This window comes from Lithobates pipiens, unplaced genomic scaffold (genome assembly GCF_037356315.1).
Source record: "Lithobates pipiens isolate NorthernLeopardFrog02 unplaced genomic scaffold, aLitPip1_a1.2 Scaffold_18, whole genome shotgun sequence".
NCBI lineage: Eukaryota > Metazoa > Chordata > Amphibia > Anura > Ranidae > Lithobates > Lithobates pipiens.
This window is the reverse complement of record NW_027507758.1, coordinates 229718197-229731522: the sequence shown is the minus strand read 5'-3', so window position 1 is coordinate 229731522 and position 13326 is coordinate 229718197.

Here is a 13326-nt window from a genome sequence, read left to right as displayed (position 1 = left end):
TCCTAGGGGCAGGCCAATCCACCATTGCGTTGATCTTAAATGGATCCATGTTCACTACTTCTGGAGCAATGATGTATACCAGGAACTGGATCTAGGTTTATTCAAACTCAAATTTTTGCAGTTGGATGTAGAGTTTATTCTTTCTTATTCTTTCATAGATGTTCAGTGCAGACGCGCTTGCAATGTTCCTCCAAGTTATCAGAAAAGGTGAGAATACCATCCAGATAAACAATCCAATACTCCCAAGCTAAGCTAATCACCAACCACAAAGGGACATAGTTTCATAGTTAATAAGGTTGAATAAAGACACCAGTCCAAACTGAGTGAGTGTCTACAATTGTCCCTATCCCTGTACATTGCACACTCATATCTGTCCCTACCCTCAAGGAGCCCACAACCCAAGGTCCCCATTCATATACTAGGGCCAATTTTGGACAGAAGCCAATTAACCTATCTGCATGTCTTTGGATTGTGGGAGGAAACCAGAGTACCCAGAGGAAACCCACACAGGCACAGGGAGAGCATGCAAACTCCAGGCAGGTGGTGTTGTGGTTGGGATTCGAACCAGCAACGCTTCTAACTGCTAGGCGAGAGTGCTAACCACTACACCACTGTGCTGCCCAACATATCTTATAGTGTAGTATTTATTGGTGATTAGCATAAATAAATTAAAAACTAAAACAAAAATTCATGAAGAGACTAAAGGACAAAGGACAAATGCCGCAGTTGTCACTTACATCTAATGCCGCCAATCTGGACGAGAATGGTGGCAGGACCTTAGGCATCAAATGGGTACACTCTACGTATGTTTCGTGCCATGCCTTCTTGTGAGTTTTTTTTTTTTTCAGTTGCTATTAAAAAAAATAATGTTTTCATTGGTACATGTGCTCCAGGACACTGCCCAGCTCCCCAAGCCTTTTGTTTGACAACCCCTTTCCTATTAGCCAAGAAAATGTATTTTACTGATTTCTAATATTTAGCTCACATTGACTATAAAAGAGTTTGGATTTGGGAACTAAACTTCAGTAATGTTCATCACACCTGTGTTGAACACAAACCAGTCGTTCATCGTATCCCTATTAGCCACACCACTGCATATACAGTGGTGTGAAAAAGTGTTTGCCCCCTTCCTCATTTCCTGTTCCTTTGCATGTTTGTCACACTTAAGTGTTTCGGAACATCAAACCAATTTAAACAATAGTCAAGGACAACACAAGTAAACCCAAAATGCAATTTGTAAATGAAGGTGTTTATTATTAAAGGTGAAAAAAATCCAAACCATCATGGCCCTGTGTGAAAAAGTGATTGCCCCCTAAACCTAATAACTGGTTGGGCCACCCTTAGCAGCAACAACTGTAACCAAGCGTTTGCGATAACGTGCAATGAGGCTTTTACAGCATCCTGGAGGAATTTTGGCCCACTCATCTTTGCAGAATTGTCCTAATTCAGTTACATTAGAGGGTTTTCGAGCATGAACGGCCTTTTTAAGGTCATACCACAACATCTCAATAGGATTCAGGTCAGGACTTTGGCTAGGCCACTCCAAAGTCTTCATTTTGTTTTTCTTCAGCCATTCGGTGGTGGACTTGCTGGTGTGTTTAGGATCATTGTCCTGCTGCAGAACCCAAGTTCGAGTTCGAGTACACGAACAGATGGTCGGACATTCTCCTTCAGAATCTCTTGGTAGACAGCAGAATTCATAGTTCCTTTTATCACGGCAAGTCTTCCAGGTCCTGAAGCAGCAAAACAGCCCCAGACCATCACACTACCACCACCATATTTTACTGTTGGTATAATGTTCTTTTTATGAAATGCAGTGTTCCTTCTACGCCAGATATACTTGGACACACACCTTCCAAAGAGTTCCACTTTTGTCTCATCGGTCCACAGAATGTTGTCCCAAAAGTCTTGGGGATCATCAAGATGTGTTGTGGAGAAATTGAGACGAGCTTTGATGTTCTTTTTGCTCAGCAGTGGTTTTCTCCTTGGAACTCTGCCATGCAGGCCATTTTTGCCCAGTCTTTTCCTGATGGTGGAGGCATGAACGCTGACCTTAACTGAGGCAAGTGAGGCCTGCAGTTCCTTGGACGTTGTTGTGGGGTCTTTTGTGACCTCTTGGATGAGTCGTCGCTGCGCTCTTGGGGTAATTTTGGGCGGCCGGCCACTCCTGGGAAGGTTCACCACTGTTCCATGTCTTCGCCATTTGTGGATAATGGCTCTCACTGTGGTTCGCTGGATTCCCAAAGCTTTGGAAATGGCTTTATAACCCTTTCCAGACTGATAGATCTCAATTACTTTCTTTCTCAATTGTTCCTGAATTTCTTTGGGTCTCGGCATGATGTGTAGCTTTTAAGGATCTTCTGGTGGACCTTACTGTGTCAAGCAGCTCCTATTTAAGTGATGCCTTGATTGTGAACAGGTGTGGCAATAATCAGGCCTGGGTGTGGCTAGAGAAATTGAACTCAGGTGTGGACAACCACAGTTATAGTATGTTTTAACAAGGGGGGCAATCACTTTTTCACACAGGGCCATGATGGTTTGGATTTTTTTTCACCTTTAATAATAAACACCTTCATTTACAAATTGCATTTTGTGTTTACTTGTGTTGTCCTTGACTATTGTTTAAATTGGTTTGATGTTCCGAAACACTTAAGTGTGACAAACATGCAAAGGAACAGGAAATGAGGAAGGGGGCAAACACTTTTTCACACCACTGTAGTAAAAGATATATGGTAATGTTACTAAGCCATGTGCTTTATTTTATTTTGGGAAATAAAAGCACTCAATACGACCAGGTGTGAGGCTGAGAGTTAAAATAACACCATATTTGTCTTGTAAATATTGTTTTATGTATTAATAAAAATTATATAACTCACAATGATTGTAATGTACATTGTGTTGTTAATATTGTCTTGTGTGTTCTTTGTAAATGTAGCACCTTTGGCACCCTGGCTACTTTATAGTCTGAAAGACAAAGGCATAATGAGCTAGTATGCATTGCATACTAGCTCATTATGAGATACTTACCTTAGAACTAAGCTGTCTCATGTGCACTCGCACACTGCTGAGACAGCTTACATTTTCCCTGGAATTTTTTGCACAGGGCCCTGAAGAGACGGCACAGACATCTGTTTCTTCAGAGCGCATGTGCCAATGACGTTAGCGTATATAGTAAATATCTCCTAAATGGTTCAGGTTTAGGAGATACAGTATTTACAGTACCTAGATGTAAGTCTTATTATAGGCTTGCCTGTAGGTACAATTAAAAAGGATGACTTTACTTCCTCTTTAATGATCATTTGGTATTTTCACCTAGTGTAGCTGTGGTTCCTCCCCTTTGTCAACAGGTGGCATTGTTACCTTTGGCATTGGTATGATTATCTACAGTGCAGCAAGGTTATAAATACGCATACTTTTCTCAGCCAATCGGTAGGAGTTTCTCATAGCTGCCGAGCATGCTGGAAAATGGTATAATATTTGGGGAGGTCAAGGTATTAGGGTCCTCCCACCCAGACCTTGGAGAGTCTGCTGGTCTGCTAGTCTAATGCCTTATTTGACTAAGGTTTACCTGTGCCCGATCCATCTCTCCCTAAATTGTTTGTGGTTCTGAGCAAAGAAAAGACCTTTGTTCAAGCATAAAAGTGACTGGAGCCCATCTTTTCTACCTTGTACACCACCAACTATGCCCAGCAACCTGCACCCTGCACCCTGAGATGAAATGTCAGCCCTCCCTGTCTCTGAGGGTCGCCACCACACCTCTGGAGGTCGGGAGGGTCTATATAAATATCATAAAACCTTCACAATAAGTATATATTGATGACTGAACTATTTTTTTTTTACCAAGAATCCTAAGATCTAGGTAGGTGTTTATGTAAATACTCTTATATTTATTGGTATACACATAGCCAATTAACCTAGTCTACACCTCTAGAGTGACAGGGTTGAGGAGATACTTGCATATAATAACAGTTTATTAATGTTTAATGTCTTATATTAAAAAAAAAAAAAAAATGATTGTAATTGTTTGTATGAAAAAAAAAAGATTTTAACAATTTAACTAAACATATTTTATGATATCATTAAACACTAATCAGATTATTTCATTGTATAAACAGTTTTAACACAATATTGAATGCATACTACTATCTGAGAAAATATGTTACTTTTCAAAAACAAATACACTTTTTCAGTTATTTTTCAGAAACTCTTCTCATAAACTAAGTTTTATAAGTTTCATTGGCACTGGAAAATGTACATGTACTTAAAGTGGTTGTAAACCCTTACAACACACTTTGACCTACATGTAAGCCTAGATTAAGGCTTACCTGTAGGTCCAATAAATATCTCCTAAACCTACACGGTTTAGGAGATATTTGGCAAAAGACGGGCACCGCTTTCTACGGCGCATGCGCCGTAGATAGCGGCGCGCAGGCGCACTGAGCGCGGCATTGTCAACGACGAAGACGCATCGCGGATTCGCCGAATGACAGCGGTGGAGCAGCGAGACCCCACCGAGAAGATGGATGCTCCAGACTACAGGGGACAGCGGTGACATCGCTGGCTCCTGTGTCAGGTAAGTGACACATAATGGACTACTATGCGATGCATAGTAGTCCATTATGCTTTGCCTTTGCAGGGAATGAAAGAGGAAGTAAACTCATCAGGGTTTACTTCCTCTTTAAGACGCAAAATACCAAGGGGTATACATAATACACTGCTCAAAAAATTTAAGGAACTCTTTTTAATCAGAGTATAGCATCAAGTCGGTTAAACTCCTGGAATATTGATTTGGTCAGTTAAGTAGGTGAGGGGGTTGTTAATCAGTTTCAGCTGCTTTGGTGTTAATGAAATTAACAACAGGTGCACTAGATGGACAATAGCGGCTTCCCTCATTTGTCCACTTGCCTGACAGTTACAATCATCCATCTCTCATTGGAACTGCGGAGATCTGACTTCCCATAGCCCGCCAACCCATCCAGATAAGATGTCATGGTAACACTCACCTACATGCCTGTACAGCAAGCCAATGACTTATCCATCCATTCCTCCTGGACCTGTGCCAAGCCACTGGCTTTCGTAAGAAACAGATGATATGCCTGGACCACGTTAACCCTTGTGACTTTCTTTCTTTTTAATCACTGCGTTTTTATACATTTTATTATGACACTCAGATGGCAGTGCCTTCTCCTTCTGTTTGCATTAGAAGGGCAACAATGAGATGACATCCAAAACAGGAATGGTTTTACAGGTGGAGGCCACTGCTATTTTTTTCCCCTACTCATCTTTTCTGATTTAGCGTACAGACGACCGGACTTTTCAGCAGAAAAGGTCAGACGGTCCTCCCGACGGAGTTACGATGGATTTCAGAATGAACGGACTTGCCCACACACGAACGGACGTCTGATGGGACTAGAAAAGGAAGTTCAATAGCCAGTAGCCAATAGCTGCCCTTGTGTCGTATTTGGTCCGTCAGACCAGCATACAGGCAAACAATTTTCCAGATAGGAATTGAGTCCATCGGACAGATTTGAAACATGTTCTATTTCTAGGTCCATCTGAATTTTTTAAAGAAAAATGATCGGATTATCCCACACACAATCGGAATATCTGGAATGATTCCATTGGACCTATTCTGCCGGAAAGTCTGGTCGCGTGTACGCGACATGACTGTTTTTCACTAGTTTTGCATTTGACTAGGGTCAGTGTCACTACTGGTAGCATGAGGTGATACCTGGACCCTATAGAGGTTGCATAGGCAGTCCAACTCCTCCAGGATTACACATTAATACATGCCATTACCAGAAGGTTTGCTGTGTCTCCCAGAGTATCAAGAGCATGGAGGAGATTCCAGGGGGCACTCTAGGAGAGCTGGACAGGGCCATATAAGGTCCTTAACCCATCATCAGGACAAGTATCTGCTTCTTTGTGCAAGGAGGAACAGAATGAGCACTGCCAGAATCCTACAAAATGATCTCCACCAGGCCATTGGTATGAATGTCTGTGACCAAACAATCAGAAACAGACTTCATGAGGGTGGCCTGAGGGCCCCCTGTCCTATAATGGGCCCTGTGCTCACTGCTCGGCACTGTGGAGCTTGATTGGCATTTGCCATTGAACACCAGAATTGGCAGTTCCTCCACTGGCACCCTGTGCTTTTCACAGATGAGAGCAGGTTCACCCTGAGCATGTGACAGATGTGAAACAGTTTGAAGAAGCCGCGGAGAACGTTATGCTGCCTGTAATATAATTCAGCACTTGCGGCTAAATTGTCGGCTCCCCGTAATACAGAGAACACTCAATGAGTGTTCTTTGTATTAGCCGACAATTCATTCATTCATTGATAGAAAAAAAAAAGCGTGGGGGTTCCCCTAAATTCAATTACCAGGCCCTTCAGGTCTGACATGGATATTAAGGGGAACCCCCTAAAAATCCATACCAGACCCTTTATCCGAGCACGCAACCTGGCAGGCCGCAGGAAAAGAGTGGGGACGAGAGAGAGCCCCCCCTCCCTCCTGAACCGTACCAGGCCACATACCCTCAACAAAGGAATTTTTCAAAAGTGTGTTTGTCTTATTTAACCATTTTTACACTTTCTTTATGAAATGGTAGGGGTACTTTTGTACCCCCTTACCATTTCAAACAGGGGGGGTGGGATCTGGGGTCCCCTTGTTAAAGGGGGCTTCCAGATTCTGATAAGCCCCCCGCCCGCAGACCCTCACAACCACCGGCCAGGGTTGTGAGGATGAGGCCCTTGTCCTCATCAACATGGGGACAAGGTGCTTTGAGGGGTCACAGACCCCCAAAGCATCCTCCCAATGTTGAGGGTATGTGGCCTGGTACGGTTCAGGAGGGGGGGGGGCTCTCTCGTCCCCCCCCTCTTTTCCTGCGGCCTGCCAGGTTGCGTGCTCGGATAAAGGGTCTGGTATGGATTTTTAGGGGGACCCCCACGTCAATTTTTTTTAAAAATTTGACACGGGGTTCCCCTTAATATCCATGTCAGACCTGAAGGGCCTGGTAATTGAATTTAGGGGAACCCCCACGCTTTTTTTTTTTTTTTTTATCAATGAATGAATGAATTGTCGGCTAATACAGAGAACACTCATTGAGTGTTCTCTCTATTACGGGGAGCCGACAATTTAGCCGCAAGTGATTTTAAAAGACTTTTTTTCCTGCACAAACGACACTTTGTGCAGGGACAGTTCTAAGCACCAGAAACATGCGCCCCTTCACAGGCATACTATAGATACCCCCCAGCTACGAAATTTAAAGGAATATTACACTTTTATTGTTTCACTTTAATCATTATTAAAATCATTGCTCCTGAAAAAACGGCTGTTTTTAAAACTTTTTTTTGCATTGATCCATGTCCCCTGGGGCAGGACCCAGGTCCCCAAACACTTTTTAGGACAGTAACTTGCATATTACCCTTTAAAATTAGCACTTTAGATTTCTCCCATAGACTTGTATAGGGTGTTCCGGCTTTTCGAATTTGCTGCGAACAGCCCAAATTGTTCACTGTTCGCTGAACAGGCGAACAGGCAATGTTCGAGTAGAACATGAGTTCGACTCGAACTCGAAGCTCATCCCTATTCACAACCACTGCATGACGATATACGTCGGCAGAATGGCACTGGTGGGCAAAAGGGCATACAAGTACATCCCCTTCAAGAAGCGGCACTGTGGGCCATGTTCTCCATTGCCGTGACTGTGGGTACCATGGACTCGATGTCTACCGGGTGCCTGTGATCCTGTCACGAAGAGGTAGAACGGGGAGATGCCTTTGTAAACAAAGCATTTTCCCGTTCTGCCTAGTGTCATGACAGCGATCACTGATCTCTGTCATCAGTAGCAGTGATCGATGTCTTGTGTGTTGAAGCCCACCCCCCCCCCTCACAGTTAGAATCACTCCCTAGGACACACATAACCACTCCATCGCCACCTAGTGGTTAACCCCTTCATTGCCAGTGTCATTTACAAAGTAAGTGCATTTTTATAGCATTGATTGCTGTATAAGTGAAAATTGTCCCAAAAAAGTGTCAAAGTGTCCAATGTGTCCATCATAATGTTGCATTCATGATAAAAAATCGCAGATCACTGCCATTACTAATAAAAAAAAATGATAATAATAAAAATGCCATAAAACTATCCCCTATTTTGTAGATGCTATACATTTTTCACAAACCAATCAATATACGCTTATTGCGATTTTATTTTACTAAAAATATGTAGAAGAATTCATATCGGCCTAAACTGAGGGAAAAAAAAATGTTTTTTTATATATTTTTGAAGGATATTTTTTTTTTGTTTGTTTATATCGCAAAAATAAAAACCGCAGAGGCGATCAAATACCACCAAAAGAAAGCTCTATTTGTGGGGAAAAAAAGGACGCCAATTTTGTTTGGGCACAATGTCGCACAACCGTGCAATTGTCAGTTAAAATGACGCAGTGCCAAATCGCAAAAAGTGCTCTGGTCAGGAAGGGGGGAAATCCTTTTGGGGCTGAAGTGGTTAAATTCAGCCCTCTGTAGGTTGATAATTTTAACGTCCATCAAATCATGTGGCATCCTTTTGTTCCTAACACATTACCCAGATCATATCAGTATAGATATACAGAATTATATTTTTCACCATTGAGATCTGAAGTGTTTTCAAAGTGTTCCTTTAATTTTTTTGGGCAGTGTATATTAATGCAACCAAAATGCATTAAAGTTTTATCTCCATGTAGATCCAAAAATTGCCACATGCAGAGGGTGTAACAAGTATTCTTCAGTCAAACTATTCCCTTACTTTTAGGTGTTTACTGTCTTCGTACATTTACCTGTACAAAGATGATTGACAATGCTAGCTGTCCACTGTTGCAATTACAGTAGCATAGTCAGCCCCTCCATGCTAAATATTCCCCATAAAGGTACTGAATGATGTAGAGAAGAATGTACTCCTTATCATGACATCAACATCAACATCAGGTCATGACATCATGACACAGTGACAGAAGAAATGGGATGATGAAAGTGTTTGTGTTCAGTACTGAGGTTTAAAATAAGATATTCTGGTGCTTTTTTGTACTGGAAGTATCCTATATTCAATTGGCTAGCTGTGAAGTTTGATTGGGCAAGTTTTAATATCACCATCGCCTTTAACCACTTGACCAGTGGGCACTTAAACCTCCTAAATAACCAGACCAATTTTCAGCTTTCGGTGCTCTCACATTTTGAATGACAATTACTCAGTCATGCAACGCTGTACCCATATTACATTTTTGTCCTTTTTTTTCACACAAATAGAGCTTTCTTTTGGTGGTATTTAATCACCGCTGGGTTTTTTATTTTTTGTGCTATAAAAGAAAAAAGACCAAAAATTCTGTAAAAAAAATGAATTTTTCTTCGTTTCTGTTATACAATTTAGCAGATTAGTAATTTTTCTTCATACATTTTGGCCAAAATTTCTACTACTACATATCTTTGGTAAAAATAAGTACACATTGGTGCATATTATTTGGTCTTTGTGAAAGTTATAGAATCCACAAGCTATGGTGCCAATATCTGAAAATTGATCACACCTGAAGTACTACTGACGGGCTATCTCAATTCTTGAAACCCTAACATGCCAGAAAAGTACAAATACTCCCCAAATGACCCCTTTTTGGAAAGAAGACATTCCAAGATATTTAGTAAAAGGCATGATGAGTTTTTTGAAGTTGTCATTTTTTCCCACAATTCTTTGCAAAATCAAGATTTTTTTTACTTTTTTTTTTCACAAAATTGTCATATTATCAAGTTATTTCTCACACACAGCATATGCATTCCACAAATTACACCCCAAAACACATTCTGCTATTACTCTCGAGTACGGCGATACCACATGTGTGAGACTTTTACACAGCGTGGCCACATACAGAGGCCCAACATGCAGGGAGCACCATTAGGCGTTCTGGAGCACCCAGGCCAATTCTGACATTTCTCTCCTACATGTAAAAATCATCATTTATTTGCTAGAAAATTACATAGAACCCCAAAAAATTATCTATTTTTTTAGAAAAGACCCTAGAGAATACAATGGTGGTTCTTGCAACTTTTTATCTCGCACGGTATTTGCGCAGCAATTCTTTGAACGCTTTTAAAAAAAAAAAACATTTTTGTACTTTAAAAAAGAAAAAAAAGTAAAGTTAGCCCAATGTTTTTGCATAATGTGAAAGAAGAAGTTACGCCGAGTAAATAGATACCTAACATGCCACCCTTAAAAATTGCACATGCTCGTGGAATGGCGCCAAACATCGCTACTTAAAAATCCCCATAGGCGACGCTTTACATTTTTTTACTGGTTACATGTTTTGAATTACAGAGGAGGTCTTATTGCTCTGGCTCTAACGTTCGCAGCAATAAATCACATATGTGATTTGAACACCGTTTTCATATGTGGGCGGGACTTACATATGCGTTCTCTTCTGCATGCGAGCACATGGGGACAGGGGCGCTTTAAAAAAAAATATTGTTCATTTTACTTTATTTATTTTAGTTTGACACGTTTTTCCCCAAAAATACATTTTTTTGATCACTTTTTTTCCTATTACAAGGAATGTAAATATCCCTTGTTATAGGAATATGGCATGATAGGTCCTCTTTACAGTGAGATATGGGGTCAATAAGACCCCACATCTCACCTCTAGGTTGGGAAGCCTGAAATAAAAAAAATAAAAATAAAGATTCTGGCTTTGATCATATTGGTGAGTCGGTAGAAGCATCGGAGGGCGGTGGGAGGGGGGGGGGGGTCGTCCTCTCTCGCCTCCTGTAAGAATGATCAAGCAGTGGAACAGCCACTATGATCATTCTTATGGTGTAGGGAATCGCCGGCTGAAAAAGCTGATATCTGAATGATGTAGCTGCAGGCATCATTCAGATATCCCCACACAAAGTTAAGGACGTTATATGATGGCCGGCGGGCGGGAGGTGGTTAAAATGCATTCTTTTTTTAACACAAAGTTGTCCATTTATACACTATTTCTAACACATAGCATGTACATACCAAAAATGTCACCCCAGAATAGAGTCTCCTTCTCCTCCTGAGTACGGCGATACCACATGTGTGAGACTTCCACAGCCTGGCAACATACAGAGGCCGAGTACAGCTGAGCATGGGTATCACCGAGTATGGCTGGGTATTGCAGGGTATCACAGAGTATAGCCTAGCATGGCCGAGTATGGCTGGGCATTACCGAGTATCACCGGGTATGGCTGGGTATTGCAGGGTATCACAGAGTATGGATGGGTATTGCAGAGTATGGCTGGGTATTGCAGGGTATCACCGAGTATGGCTGGGTATTGCAGGGGATCACCGAGTATGGCTGGGTATTGCAGGGGATCACCGAGTATGGCTGGGTATCACCCAGTATGGCTGGATATTGCTGGGTATGGCAATTTATGGCAGAGCATTGGCAGGATATTGCAGGCTATTGCAGAGTATTGCTGGGTATTGCAGATTATTGTTGGGTATTGCAGAGTATTGCTGGGCATTGCAGGGTATTGGCAGGGCATTGCTGGGTATTGCAGAGTATTGGCAGGGCATTGCAGATTATTGCTGGGTATTGCAGAGTATTGGCAGGGCATTGCTGGGTATTGCTGAGTATTGGCAGGGTATTGCAGAGTATTGGCAGGGAATTGCAGGGTTAATTGTCGGTGAGCCCCACTGTGGGCACTACAGATCCAGCCCACAGTGCTGCTGACAAAAATCTCTCCCCTCTCACTGTACCAATCAGTACAGAGGGGGGGGGGGGAGGAACCGGCATCATGTTATGTTTGTTTACAAGTGATCGCTCCATTATTTGACGGGGTGATCACGTGGTAAACGGCCGCTTTGAGCCGTGATGAACCCGACGGTCATGGATGCTCTCGAGTGCACGCCCCAGGGGGCGCATGAGAGCGAAATTCTGGAAGTACCTACTATAAAGTCTTCCCAGAGTTAGCAACCGCCCTGTAGCTGTCATTTGGCTATGGGCCGGTTGTTAAAGAGAACATTTGATAAGATTATTCCATTACTGAAATCATCAAAACCATGGCTTTGATAAAAGGCTGTAATTGGATAATATTAAATATTGTTTACAAGTTTTGTGTTTTTTATAGCCTCTGCTGGTATTAAGAATTTATTATTTCTTGTGTTATTATTATGTACCACACTGAACAGTCTTACCATAAAACCACAATAAATTTACCTAAAAACTGGTTCTTTTTATACATAATAATTCTGTACCACAAGTTAACCCACCATGGCTATTTATAGAAGCACATATTTTAAAGAATATCATGTGCCACAGTGGTATATTTCTGACTGATGCAACATGGAGTTTAATACTGACAACATGAATGTATCCTGTCTTTTCAGATGTATCTCCGGTGACACAGAACTTGTCATTTCTGATAAATGCTAAAGAGAATATTTCTTTTGTGTTTTTTAGCATTTGTTTTATGATTTATTATTCAGCACAGTCTTATATTTGTGTTGTTCTTCCTTTGGTCCAATGTTTATCCTTCATTTCTTTGATTTAATCTTCACAAATACATTTACAGTAAGGTGATTTAATGAAATACCACTGACATTTTACATAACGTCTATGCCTAATGATTGATGACTGAATATGTAAAAAACGAGAAAGGCTTCAGAATTATAAAGTGCATAACTGCTAGGAGTGTGGTATTAGCTACACATATTTTGTGTAAATGCGCGTTGTACAGAGACATAATGTGCAATATTGCAAATGCTTTCTTCTAAATGAAGTTTATTATCATAAAACATCATAAGGAAACATAAAAAAAAGTCCAAACATAAATCAGATTAAATCTAGATTAATATTTAGTCATGTTTGAAAATACATTGTAGCCTTCATGGTTGACACACTTTTATTTAGAGATAGTATCACTAATATTTAATGCTAAGCTGCAATAGGACACAAGGAATTACAATTTGAATTGCCTGTGTTACTGTCTCTGTAACCGTAATTGGAACTATGCAGTGATAATTATTGTAATTCTACTAAATATCGCTGAAACAGGGTTTTCAGTGTTGGCCATGTCAATTTTTACTTTATTCATGGTATTTTGACCTAATAAAAATGTAAATCTGAAACAATAAATTCTTGCCTACCTATAAAAGCATGAGACGGTTGTAAATTTGAATTGGCATTTGCTCTCTACTGGCCATTTCAGTTATGACATATTTGCAGTTCAGCAGAACTGTAACCCATCCGCACTTGAAACAAGATATCATTGATTCCTATGATAAATAACATAAAGCCAATCGTTTAAGGATAGGACCTCTGACTGTTGCAGCTGAAAG